This window comes from Brachyistius frenatus, unplaced genomic scaffold, assembly GCF_029030835.1.
Source record: "Brachyistius frenatus isolate BFR_SWC_R1_liver_20210118 unplaced genomic scaffold, ASM2903083v1 Contig_499, whole genome shotgun sequence".
Classification (NCBI taxonomy): domain Eukaryota; kingdom Metazoa; phylum Chordata; class Actinopteri; family Embiotocidae; genus Brachyistius; species Brachyistius frenatus.
In genome coordinates, this window is record NW_027211098.1 from 50,235 (window position 1) to 65,000 (window position 14,766).

Here is a 14,766-nt window from a genome sequence, read left to right on the forward strand (position 1 = left end):
TTTGTTTCATTGCAGCCATTTGCTAAAATCAAAAAAGTTCATTTATTTCTCATTAATGTACACTCAGCACCCCATCTTGACAGAAAAAAACAGAAATGTAGAAATTTGTGCAAATTTATTGAAAAACTGAAATATCACATGGTCATAAGTTTGCTGTGACACTCATATTTAACTCACATGCTGTCCATTTCTTCTGATCCTCCTTGAGATGGTTCTACTCCTTCATTGGAGTCCAGCTGTGTTTAATTAAACTGATTGGACTTGATTAGGAAAGGCACACACCTGTCTATATAAGACCTTACAGCTCACAGTGCATGTCAGAGCAAATGAGAATCATGAGGTCGAAGGAACTGTCCAAGGAGCTCAGAGACAGAATTGTGGCAAGGCACAGATCTGGCCAAGGTTACAACATAATTTCTGCAGCACTCAAGGTTCCTAAGAGCACAGTGGCCTCCATAATCCTTAAATGGAAGAAGTTTGGGACGACCAGAACTCTTCCTAGACCTGGCCGTCCAGCCAAACTGAGCAATCGTGGTAGAAGAGCCTTGGTGAGAGAGGTAAAGAAGAACCCAAAGATCACTGTGGCTGAGCTCCAGAGATGCAGTAGGGAGATGGGAGAAAGTTCCACCAAGTCAACTATCACTGCAGCCCTCCACCAGTCGGGGCTTTATGGCAGAGTGGCCCGACGGAAGCCTCTCCTCAGTGCAAGACATATGAAAGCCCGCATAGAGTTTGCCAAAAAACACATGAAGGACTCCCAGACTATGAGAAATAAGATTCTCTGGTCTGATGAGACCAAGATTGAACTTTTTGGCGTTAATTCTAAGCGGTATGTGTGGAGAAAACCAGGCACTGCTCATCACCTGCCCAATACAATCCCAACAGTGAAACATGGTGGTGGCAGCATCATGCTATGGGGGTGTTTTTCAGCTGCAGGGACAGGACGACCGGTTGCAATTGAAGGAAAGATGAATGCGGCCAAGTACAGAGATATCCTGGAAGAAAACCTCTTCCAGAGTGCTCTGGACCTCAGACTGGGCCGAAGGTTCACCTTCCAACAAGACAATGACCCAAAGCACACAGCTAAAATAACAAAGGAGTGGCTTCGGAACAACTCTGTGACCATTCTTGACTGGCCCAGCCAGAGCCCTGACCTAAACCCAATGGAGCATCTCTGGAGAGACCTGAAAATGGCTGTCCACCAACGTTCACCATCCAACCTGACGGAACTGGAGAGGATCTGCAAGGAAGAATGGCAGAGGATCCCCAAATCCAGGTGTGAAAAGCTTGTTGCATCATTCCCAAGAAGACTCATGGCTGTACGAGCTCAAAAGGGTGCTTCTACTCAATACTGAGCAAAGGGTCTGAATACTTATGACCATGTGATATTTCAGTTTTTCTTTTTTAATAAATTTGCACAAATTTCTACATTTCTGTTTTTTTCTGTCAAGATGGGGTGCTGAGTGTACATTAATGAGAAATAAATGAACTTTTTTGATTTTAGCAAATGGCTGCAATGAAACAAAGAGTGAAGAGGTGTCTGAATACTTTCCGTACCCACTGTATGTAGCACGAATCAATACTAATATATGTAACACTGATCAATGCTAATATATGTAACACTGATCAATACTAATTAATATATGTAGCACTGATCAATACTAATATATGTATTACTGATCAATACTAATATATGTAACACTGATCAATGCTAATATATGTAACACTGATCAATACTAATATATGTAGCACTGATCAATACTAATATATGTATTACTAATCAATACCAATATATGTAACACTGATCGATACTAATATATGTAACTGATCGATACTAATATATGTATTACTGATCGATACTAATATATGTAACACTGATCGATACTAATATATATAACACTGATCGATACTAATATATGTAGCACTGATCAATACTAATATATGTATTACTGATCAATACTAATATATGTATTACTGATCAATACTAATATATGTGGCACTGATCAATACTAATATATGTATTACTGATCAATACTAATATATGTAGCACTGATTAATACTAATATATGTAGCACTGATCAATACTAATATATGTAGCACTGATCGATACTAATATATGTAGCACTGATCGATACTAATATATGTATTACTGATCGATACTAATATATGTAACACTGATCGATACTAATATATGTAACACTGATCGATACTAATATATGTATTACTGATCGATACTAATATATGTAGCACTGATCGATACTAATATATGTATTACTGATCGATACTAATATATGTAACACTGATCAATACTAATATATGTAGCACTGATCGATACTAATATATGTATTACTGATCGATACTAATATATGTAACACTGATCAACACTAATATATGTAGCACTGATCGATACTAATATATGTAGCACTGATCGATACTAATATATGTAGCACTGATCGATACTAATATATGTAACACTGATCGATACTAATATATGTAACACTGATCGATACTAATATATGTATTACTGATCGATACTAATATATGTAGCACTGATCGATACTAATATATGTATTACTGATCGATACTAATATATGTAACACTGATCAATACTAATATATGTAGCACTGATCGATACTAATATATGTATTACTGATCGATACTAATATATGTAACACTGATCAACACTAATATATGTAGCACTGATCGATACTAATATATGTAGCACTGATCAATACTAATATATGTAGCACTGATCGATACTAATATATGTAACACTGATCGATACTAATATATGTAACACTGATCAATACTAATATATGTAGCACTGATCAATACTAATATATGTAGCACTGATCAATACTAATATATGTAACACTGATCAATGCTAATATATGTAACACTGATCAATGCTAATATATGTAACACTTATCAATACTAATATATGTAGCACTGATCAATACTAATATATGTAGCACTGATCAATACTAATATATGCAACACTGATCAATACTAATATATGTAGCACTGATCGATACTAATATATGTATTACTGATCAATACTAATATATGTAACACTGATCGATACTAATATATGTAACACTGATCAATACTAATATATGTGGCACTGATCAATGCTAATATATGTAACACTTATCAATACTAATATATGTAGCACTGATCGATACTAATATATGTATTACTGATCAATACTAATATATGTAACACTGATCGATACTAATATATGTAACACTGATCAATACTAAATATATGTGATTGATACAATATATGATCTGATCAATACTAATATATGTGGCACTGATCAATACTAATATATGTAACACTGATCAATACTAATATATGTAGCACTGATCGATACTAATATATGTAACACTGATCGATACTAATATATGTAACACTGATCGATACTAATATATGTAGCACTGATCAACACTAATATATGTATTACTGATCAATACTAATATATGTAGCACTGATCAATACTAATATATGTAGCACTGATCGATACTAATATATGTAGCACTGATCGATACTAATATATGTATTACTGATCAATACTAATATATGTAACACTGATCGATACTAATATATGTAGCACTGATCGACACTAATATATGTATTACTGATCAATACTAATATATGTAGCACTGATCGATACTAATATATGTAGCACTGATCGATACTAATATATGTAACACTGATCGATACTAATATATGTAACACTGATCAATACTAATATATGTAGCACTGATCGATACTAATATATGTATTACTGATCGATACTAATATATGTAGCACTAATCAATACTAATATATGTAACAGTGATCAATACTAATATATGTATTACTGATCACACACACAGACATGTGTGTTTGTCTGTGTGTGTGTGTCTGTGTGTGTCTGTGTGTGTGTGTGTGTGTCTGTGTGTGTGCGTGTGTGTGTGTGTGTGTGTGTGTGTGTGTGTGTGTGTGTGTGTCTGTGTGTGTGTGTGTGTGTGTGTGTGTGTGTGTGTGTGTGTGTGTGTGTGTGTGTGTGTGTGTGTGTGTGTGTGTGTGTGTGTGTGTGTGTGTGTGTGTGTCTGTGTGTGTGTGTGTGTGTGTGTGTGTGTGTGTGTGTGTGTGTGTGTGTGTGTGTGTGTGTGTGTGTGTGTGTGTGTGTGTGTGTGTGTGTGTGTGTGTGTGTGTGTGTGTGTGTGTGTGTGTTCTATGTCTTTGAGTTCTAGGTGCAGCTCCCTGATGAATGACTGAGGGCACCTGGATGAAGGTGTGGGTGTGGCCTATGTAAGTGCCTCCTGGCTCCGCCCACTCTGTCACCAGACCCTGGTCTTCAGCTGGATTCTCACTTTAAACTTGTTTCGTTTTGGATAATAAATTGTCACCTTTGATTTTAACATCTAACTTGGTGTCGTCCCTCTTTGTGTTGTGACTTTCCAACAGAGTAACATCATGGGGGCTCGTCTGAAGCTCAGTTTAGACTTCAGGAATGGTTGTCCTCCTAGACTTAGTTAGTAGGTTCAGGCTGGTGTCTCCACCTTAGTTAGTAGGTTCAGGCTGGTGTCACCACCTTAGTTAGTTGGTTCAGGCTGATATCTCCACCTTAGTTAGTAGGTTCAGGCTGATGTCACCACCTTAGTTAGTAGGTTCAGGCTGATATCGCCACCTTAGTTAGTAGGTTCAGGCTGATGTCACCACCTTAGTTAGTAGGTTCAGGCTGGTGTCACCACCTTAGTTAGTTGGTTCAGGCTGGTGTCGCCACCTTAGTTAGTTGGTTCAGGCTGATGTCACCACCTTAGTTAATAGGTTCAGGCTGGTGTCACCACCTTAGTTAGTTGGTTCAGGCTGATGTCACCACCTTAGTTAATAGGTTCAGGCTGATATCTCCACCTTAGTTAGTTGGTTCAGGCTGATGTCGCCACCTTAGTTAGTAGTTCAGGCTGGTGTCGCCACCTTAGTTAGTTGGTTCAGGCTGATGTCACCACCTTAGTTAATAGGTTCAGGCTGGTGTCACCACCTTAGTTAGTAGAGTTTTTAGGGTTTTCTTTTCTCTTTTGAGCCTGCCTGGTTAAGCAAGCCTGCAGGTGATGGAGATCATCACCACGTTATTGCTCTAGGTGCGGTAACCCTGGGGTGGTGCCCGGGAAAGCCAACAGACTAGTTGAGGTTTAGCCTGATAGAACTACTGTTTCTTCGGAAGAGGAAACCAGGTAAGTTCAGGAATAGGTGAGTTAGAAATGTTCATTCTTCATGATGGTATGTGCTGGCCTTTGTTCTTCACACATACTGTACACTGAGAGGAGACATTTTGTTTTGTTGTGCACACTGGCTTCTGTTAGTGCTAGGCTGTAGTTATGTCCAGGGCATTGTAGGGGTACAGTACTGTTAACCCTTTCCATACTGTGTTGAGTAACTGAGTCACTACTCTGGTAGACAGACTAGTGTTTGGTGGTTGTGTAGGTGAGCTGTGCTGCTTGGTAGCACTGGTTCTGTGTGGTAGTGTTGCTTTGTGCTGCCTCCAGTAGCTTGTAAAGGTTTGTTCCACATGAAGTTGTTTTCTGTGATCTCACAGTGGAGTCTGATTTCAGGGGATCAGTGAAGGTCCTACAATAGAGCAGCTGGCTCGCTGTACCAAAGACCTGCTCATGTCTATTGCAGAGCAGTACCATCTTCAAACTGCTCAGAGATCTGTTTGCTCAATAGAAAAAGAGGCCTTAGCTCTGCTTTGGGCCCTCCAGCATTTTGAGACTGATGTGGCTCGACTCCACCGCCAGTAGTCGTGTTCACAGATCATCCCTCTGGTTTTCCTGTCGCGGGTGTACAATAGAAACCAGCTAATATACTAATATGTGTACACTAATATATTTTTCACGGATCAATACTAATACATGTATACTAATATATTTATCACGGATCAATACTAATATATGTATACTAATATATTTATCACGGATCAATACTAATATATGTATAGAAATTTATTTATCACGGATCAATACTAATATATGTATACTAATATATTTTTCACGGATCAATACTAATAGGTGTATACTAATATACTTATCACGGATAGATGCTAATAGGTGTATACTAATATATTTATCACGGATCAATACTAATATATGTATACAAATATATGTATCATGGATCAATACTAATACATGTATACTAATATATTTATCACGGATCAATATTAACAGGTGTAAACTAATATATTTATCACAGATCAATACCAATAGGTATATACTAATATATTTATCCCGGATCAATACTAATACACTAGTATATTTATCACGGATCAATACTAATATATGTATACTAATATATTTATCACGGATCAATACTAATATATGTATACTAATTTATTTATCACGGATCAATACTAATATATGTATACTAATTTATTTATCACGGATCAATACTAATATATGTATACTAATAAATTTATCACTGATCCATACTAATATGTGTATACTAATATATTTATCCCTGATCAATATGAGTATATGTACACTAATATATTTATCCCGGATCGATACTAATATATGTACACTAGTATATTTATCCCGGATCAATACTAATATATGTACACTAATATATTTATCACAGATCAATACTAATATGTGTATACCAATATATTTATCACGGACCAATACTAATATATGTATACTAATATATTTATCACAGATCAATACTAATATGTGTATACTAATATATTTATCACGGCTCAATACTAACATATGTATACTAATATATTTATCACTGATCAATACTAATATATGTATACTAATATATTTATCACAGATCCATACTAATATATGTACACTAATATATTTATCCCGGATCAATACTAATATATGTACACTAATATATTTATCCCTGATCAATATGAGTATATGTACACTAGTATATTTATCCCGGATCAATACTAATATATGTACACTAATGTTATGTGGTGGAGTATTTTTCCAGGACCCAAATGCAAGCTCACAGACTCGAGGTATAAGTTCCAAAAATACTGTCTTTATTGTCCAAAAAATAAACAAACAAAAAACTACAAACCAAAAGGTGGCACCGAGCGTGTCCACTTTACGTCCAGTTGGGAGGGCAACTCAACCGACAGCTCCAGGGGGACACGGGTAACAGGGCAGCCGGCAGACCAGCGGAAGGGACGGCGTCAACAATCCTCCAAGCCGGGAGGGCAACTCCACCGACTGGTGATTTTGACGGGGATTTCCGCAGGAGACACAGAGGCCGGAGGAACGGGAACAGGAACAGGACTGACCGGGAGCTGACGGGGAGCAGACGGAAGACGTACGGGGAGCTAACAAAAAATGAACCGACAACGAGAGTTGTGCAGGGGCAGGTTACATATAGTCTGGGGAGGTGATCAGGGAGATGCAGCACACCTGCAGGTGGTGATCAGGGATGAGTGGCTGCATCTGCTGGGACTGTGAGGGGCGTGGCCACGGGAGGTGAGGGGCGTGGCCACAGGCAAAGACAGGGGACACAGGAGGAGAGGTGATCGGGGGCAAAATGGAGGACAAAACTGAACTCCTGACACGCTAACATATTTTCCCCGGATCGATACTAATATATGTACACTAATATATTTATCCCGGATCAATACTAATATATGTACACTAATATATTTATTCCGGATCAATACTAATATATGTACACTAATATATTTATCCCAGATTAATACTAATACATGTACACTAGTATATTTATCCCGGATCAATACTAATATATGTACACTAATATATTTATTCCGGATCAATACTAATACACTAATATATTTATCCCGGATCAATACTAATACACTAGTATATTTATCCCGGATCAATACTAATATATGTACACTAATATATTTATCCCAGATTAATACTAATACATGTACACTAGTATATTTATCCCGGATCAATACTAATATATGTACACTAGTATATTTATCCCGGATCAATACTAATATATGTACACTAATATATTTATCCCGGATCAATACTAATATATGTACACTAATATATTTATCCCGGATCAATACTAATATATGTACACTAATATATTTATCCCAGATTAATACTAATACATGTACACTAATATATTTATCCCGGATCAATACTAATACACTAGTATATTTATCCCGGATCAATACGAATATATGTACACTAGTATATTTATCCCGGATCACTACTAATACACTGGTATATCTATCCCGGATCAATACTAATACACTAATATATTTATCCCGGATCAATACTAATACACTAGTATATTTATCCCGGATCAATACTAACATATGTATACTAATATATTTATCACGGATCAATACCAATAGGTATATACTAATATATTTATCACGGATCAATACTAATACATGTACACTAATATATTTATCCCGGATCAATACTAATATATGTACACTAATATATTTATCCCAGATTAATACTAATACATGTACACTAGTATATTTATCCCGGATCAATACTAATACACTAATATATTTATCCCGGATCAATACTAATACACTAGTATATTTATCCCGGATCAATACTAATATATGTACACTAGTATATTCATCCCGGATCAATACTAATACACTAGCATATTTATCCCGGATCAATACTAATACACTAATATATTTATCCCGGATCAATACTAATGCACTAGTATATTTATCCCGGATCAATACTAATATATGTACACTAGTATATTTATCCCGGATCAATACTAATATATGTACACTAGTATATTTATCCCGGATCAATACTAATACACTAGTATATTTATCCCGGATCAATACTAATATATGTACACTAGTATATTTATCCCGGATCAATACTAGTATATGTACACTAGTATATTTATCCCGGATCAATACTAATATATGTACACTAGTATATTTATCCCGGATCAATACTAGTATATGTACACTAGTATATTTATCCCGGATCAATACTAATACACTAGTATATTTATCCCTGATCAATACTAATACACTAATATATTGATCCCGGATCAATACTAATACACTAGTATATTTATCCCGGATCAATACTAATATATGTACACTAATATATTTATCCCGGATCAATACTAATATATGTATACTAATATATTTATCACGGCTCAATACTAATATATGTATACTAATATATTATATTTCTGGCAAAATCCATCACAGTGCAATAACACTGTTGACTGTTTTTCTTGGTTGCTTGTATATTATATATATATATATACTGTACTGTATGTATATATAGACATATATATATATATATGTTGACTGTGTTTATTGGTTTGTTGTATATAATATATATAGATATATAATGTACTGTATATATACTGTATGTACTGTGCATTTTATATTTTATATTTATATTTTTTTACTGCTATTTACTGCTATTTTATTTTATTGCTTTTCTATTATATTATTCTATTCTTTTATTATTTTATTCTATTGTTTCTATTATTGCTTCTGTATGTATGCTGCTGTGGCGAAAAAATTTCCCCTCGGGGATTAATAAAGTATATACCTACCTACCTACCTACCTATTTATCACAGATCAATGCTAATATATGCATACCAATATATTTATCACGGATCAATACTAATATATGTGTACTAATATATTTATCACAGATCAATACTAATATGTGTATACTAATATATTTATCACGGATCAATACTAATATATGTATACTAATAAATGTATCACGGATCCATACTAATATGTGTACACTAATATATTTATCCTGGATCAATACTAATACACTAGTATATTTATCCCGGATCAATACTAACATATGTACACTAATATATTTATCCCGGATCAATACTAATATATGTACACTAATATATTTAGGTAGGTAGGTAGGTAGGTAGGTATATACTTTATTAATCCCCGAGGGGAAATTTTTTCGCCACAGCAGCATACATACAGGAGCAATAATAGAAACAATAGAATAAAATAATAATAGAATAGAATAATATAATAGAAAAGCAATAAAATAAAAAATATAAATATAAAATATAAAATGCACAGTACATACAGTATATATACAGTACATTAAATATCTATATATATTATATACAACAAACCAATAAACACAGTCAACATATATATATATACATATATATATATACATACGGTACAGTATATATCTATATATATAATATACATATAATATACAAGCAACCAAGAAACACAGTCAACAGTGTTTTTGTACTGTGATGGATTTTGCCAGAGGTGAGTTATTGTAAAGTCTTATGGCAGTGGGCAGGAATGATCTCCTGTATCAGGAATGATCTCCTGTATCAGGAATGATCTCCTGTATCTGGAATGATCTCCTGTATCAGGAATGATCTCCTGTATCTGGAATGATCTCCTGTATCAGGAATGATCTCCTGTATATGTCCTTGTGACAGCGGAGCTGGAGGAATCTTTTAGAGAAAGTGCTCCGCTGTCCCTGCAGCAGGTGGTTGAGAGGGTGGACAGGATTATCCAAGATGGACAATAGTTTGATCAGCGTCCTCCTCTCCACCACCTTTTCCAGACTATCTAGTTTGTAGCCGATGATGGAGCCGGCCTTCTTAACCAGTTTGTTAAGTCTGTTGGTGTCTCCGGCTCCAATGCTGCTCCCCCAGCAGACCACAGTGAAGTACAGTTCACTGGCCACAACAGATGGTAGAACATCTCCAACATCATGCTGCACACATTGAAGGATCGAAGTTTCCTCAGAAAAAAGAGTCGACTCATCACCTTCTTGTAGACAGCATTGATGTTGGTCTTCCATTTCAGTCTGTTGTCGATGGACACACCCAGGTACTTGTACTCCTCCACCATGTCCACCTCCTCTCCCAGAACTCTCAGCGGTTGTGGAGCCGTCGCCTTCCTCCTGAAGTCGACCACCATCTCTCTGGTCTTGGCCACGTTCAGGAGCAGGTGATTCCTTCCCGCCCACTCCACAAAGTCCTCCACTACTGCCCTGTACTCATCCTCCCGTCCATCCCTTATACATCCTACCACTGCAGAGTCATCAGAGAACTTCTGCAGATGTCTTGACTCTGAGTTGTTCTGGAAGTCAGTGGTGTAGAAGGTGAACAGGAAGGGAGACAGAACAGTTCCCTGAGGAGCTCCAGTACCACTGACCACCGTATCAGACAGCACACTGCCCAGACGGACAAACTGTGGTCTGCCTGTCAGGTAGTCAGTGATCCAGGAGACGGTGGACGTGTCCACCCCCACCACCCGCAGCTTCTTACTCAGCAGCAGTGGTTGGATGGTGTTGAATGCACTGGAGAAATCAAAGAAAGTGATTCTCACAGAGTCACCGGTTCCATCCAGGTGAGACTGAGCTCGTTGCAGCAGGTAGATGATGGCGTCGTCCACTCCCACACGAGGCTGGTACGCAAATTGCAGCGGGTCCAGAGAAGATTTCACCAGCGGTCTGAGGTGGGCCAAGACCAGCCTCTCCAGCACCTTCATCACATGAGATGTGAGGGCAACCGGTCGGTAGTCGTTGAGGCCAGATGGAGTCTTCTTCTTGGGGACAGGAACCAGGCAGGACGTCTTCCACAGCACCGGGACCTCCTCCTGCTTCAGGCTCAGGTTGAAGAGGTGTTGTAGGACCTCAGCCAGCTGGACGGCGCAGGTCTTCAGGACCCCGGGACTGATGCCGTCAGGTCCTGCAGCCTTGCGCTGGTGGATTCTCTCCAGCTGTCTCCTAACCTGGCCAGTCGTCACAGAGAGGAGGGTGAGGGGTGAGGGGGGATGGATGGAGGAAGAGCCCTGTGAGATTGAGAGCTCTACGCAGTTCACCAGGGGGCGCAGAGGGGAGAGGGAGGGAGGCAGCAGAGGTGTTTTGGAGGTGTGAGGTGTGGAGGAGACAGATGAGGGCGGTGAACTAAACCTGTTGAAGAAACCGTTTAGTTCATTTGACCTCTCCAGGTTCTCCCTGGTTGTTCCTCTCCAGGTTCCCTCTGGTTGTTCCTCTCCAGGTTCCCCCTGATTGTCTCTCTCTCCCCTTGAACCCAGTAATCTCCTTCATACCGGTCCACACCTCCCTCACGTTGTTCTGCTGGAGTTTGGCCTCTAGCTTCCTCCTGTAGGAGTCCTTGCACTCCCTCATCTTCTCCTTCAGGTGGCGCTGCACTCTCCTGAGCTCCTCCCTGTCCCCAGACCTGAAGGCTGCTTTCTTCTGATTAAGAAGAACTTTCAGGTCAATGGTGATCCATGGTTTATTGTTGGGGAAGCATTTTACAGTCCGGGATGGTACGGTGGTGTGTTCACAGAATTTGATGTACAGTGAACCCTCGCTATAACGCGGTTCACCTTTCACGGTCTCGCTGCTTCACGGATTTGCATCGTGCATTGTGTTCTGCATTCTGATTGGCTAAACAGTCTCTCCGCTTCTTCTCTACCTGTTTGTCAATAACGTTGCGGTTTAATATGTACACGTACGTAAAACAGCTTGCCAAATTAAAAATAATCGATGGTGGCATGTCGGTTTATAAGAATCTTTTTGCCCAGAAGAAAAAAGAGCGACAACAACTACCGATAACTATGTTCTTCTCTCGAAAAACCACACCTGCACCGCCGGCTTTAGAAGAAAGAACCGCTGCAGAGCGGAGTCAGGATGCAGCGGCTCAGTCAGAAGAGCAGTGAAATACACGAGTCACTATTTGTCCGACTGTACTTTGTATTTGTTTTCATAATCATTTTTCATTTCCTCCCGTTCTAATCCAATGACTCGGGTCGCAGTGGGGCGGTGCCGATCTCAGCAATTTGAAGCCTTCAGTTCGTATTGATGATTCAAATTATTATTTTACAGTACAGTAGTTATTTATAAAAAAAACATTTATACAGTACTTTTATTTGTTAAACAAATGCTTTGGCCTGTAAAAAGGTTTTGTTCTTTGGTTTCAATGTATTATGGAGTATTTCATTGTATAATAATTGTAAAAAAAAAAAAAAAAAAGGTTACTACTTCACGGATTTCACCTATCACGGTCTCTATTTGGAACGTAACCCCCGCGATAAACGAGGGTTCACTGTATTCTGTGATACAGTCCGTCATGCTGTTGATGTCCTCCCCATGTGGTCCACACAGCACATTCCAGCGCATTTATCCCGGATCAATACTAATACACTCGTATATTTATCCCGGATCAATACTAATACACTAGTATATTTATCCCGGATCAATACTAATATATGTACACTAATATATTTATCCCGGATCAATACTAATACACTAATATATTTATCCCGGATCAATACTAATACACTAGTATATTTATCCCGGATCAATACTAGTATATGTACACTAGTATATTTATCCCGGATCAATACTAATATACTAGTATATTTATCCTGGATCAATACTAATACAGTGGGTACGGAAAGTATTCAGACCCCTTTACATTTTTCACTGTTTGTTTCATTGCAGCCATTTGCTAAAATCAAAAAAGTTCATTTTATTTCTCATTAATGTACACTCAGCACCCCATCTTGACAGAAAAAAACAGAAATGTAGAAATTTGTGCAAATTTATTAAAAAAGAAAAACTGAAATATCACATGGTCATAAGTATTCAGACCCTTTGCTCAGTATTGAGTAGAAGCACCCTTTTGAGCTCGTACAGCCATGAGTCTTCTTGGGAATGATGCAACAAGCTTTTCACACCTGGATTTGGGGATCCTCTGCCATTCTTCCTTGCAGATCCTCTCCAGTTCCGTCAGGTTGGATGGTGAACGTTGGTGGACAGCCATTTTCAGGTCTCTCCAGAGATGCTCCATTGGGTTTAGGTCAGGGCTCTGGCTGGGCCGGTCAAGAATGGTCACAGAGTTGTTCCGAAGCCACTCCTTTGTTATTTTAGCTGTGTGCTTAAGGTCATTGTCTTGTTGGAAGGTGAACCTTCGGCCCAGTCTGAGGTCCAGAGCACTCTGGAAGAGGTTTTCTTCCAGGATATCTCTGTACTTGGCCGCATTCATCTTTCCTTCAATTGCAACCGGTCGTCCTGTCCCTGCAGCTGAAAAACACCCCCATAGCATGATGCTGCCACCGCCATGTTTCACTGTTGGGATTGTATTGGGCAGGTGATGAGCAGTGCCTGGTTTTCTCCACACATACCGCTTAGAATTAACGCCAAAAGTTCAATCTTGGTCTCATCAGACCAGAGAATCTTATTTCTCATAGTCTGGGAGTCCTTCATGTGTTTTTTGGCAAACTCTATGCGGGCTTTCATATGTCTTGCACTGAGGAGAGGCTTCCGTCGGGCCACTCTGCCATAAAGCCCCGACTGGTGGAGGGCTGCAGTGATAGTTGACTTTGTGGAACTTTCTCCCATCTCCCTACTGCATCTCTGGAGCTCAGCCACAGTGATCTTTGGGTTCTTCTTTACCTCTCTCACCAAGGCTCTTCTCCCACGATTGCTCAGTTTGGCTGGACGGCCAGGTCGAGGAAGAGTTCTGGTCGTCCCAAACTTCTTCCATTTAAGGATTATGGAGGCCACTGTGCTCTTAGGAACCTTGAGTGCTGCAGAAATTATGTTGTAACCTTGGCCAGATCTGTGCCTTGCCACAATTCTGTCTCTGAGCTCCTTGGACAGTTCCTTCGACCTCATGATTCTCATTTGCTCTGACATGCACTGTGAGCTGTAAGGTCTTATATAGACAGGTGTGTGCCTTTCCTAATCAAGTCCAATCAGTTTAATTAAACACAGCTGGACTCCAATGAAGGAGTAGAA

The 14,766-nt window shown here is 38.6% G+C and overlaps 1 protein-coding gene across 2 annotated transcripts in view; it reads left to right on the top strand.

Annotated features, from left to right (window-relative positions):
• The window catches only part of ptpn2a (protein tyrosine phosphatase non-receptor type 2a), a 31,670-nt gene that overhangs the window by 740 nt on the left and 16,164 nt on the right, over positions 1–14,766 (top strand). The window lies entirely within an intron of this gene.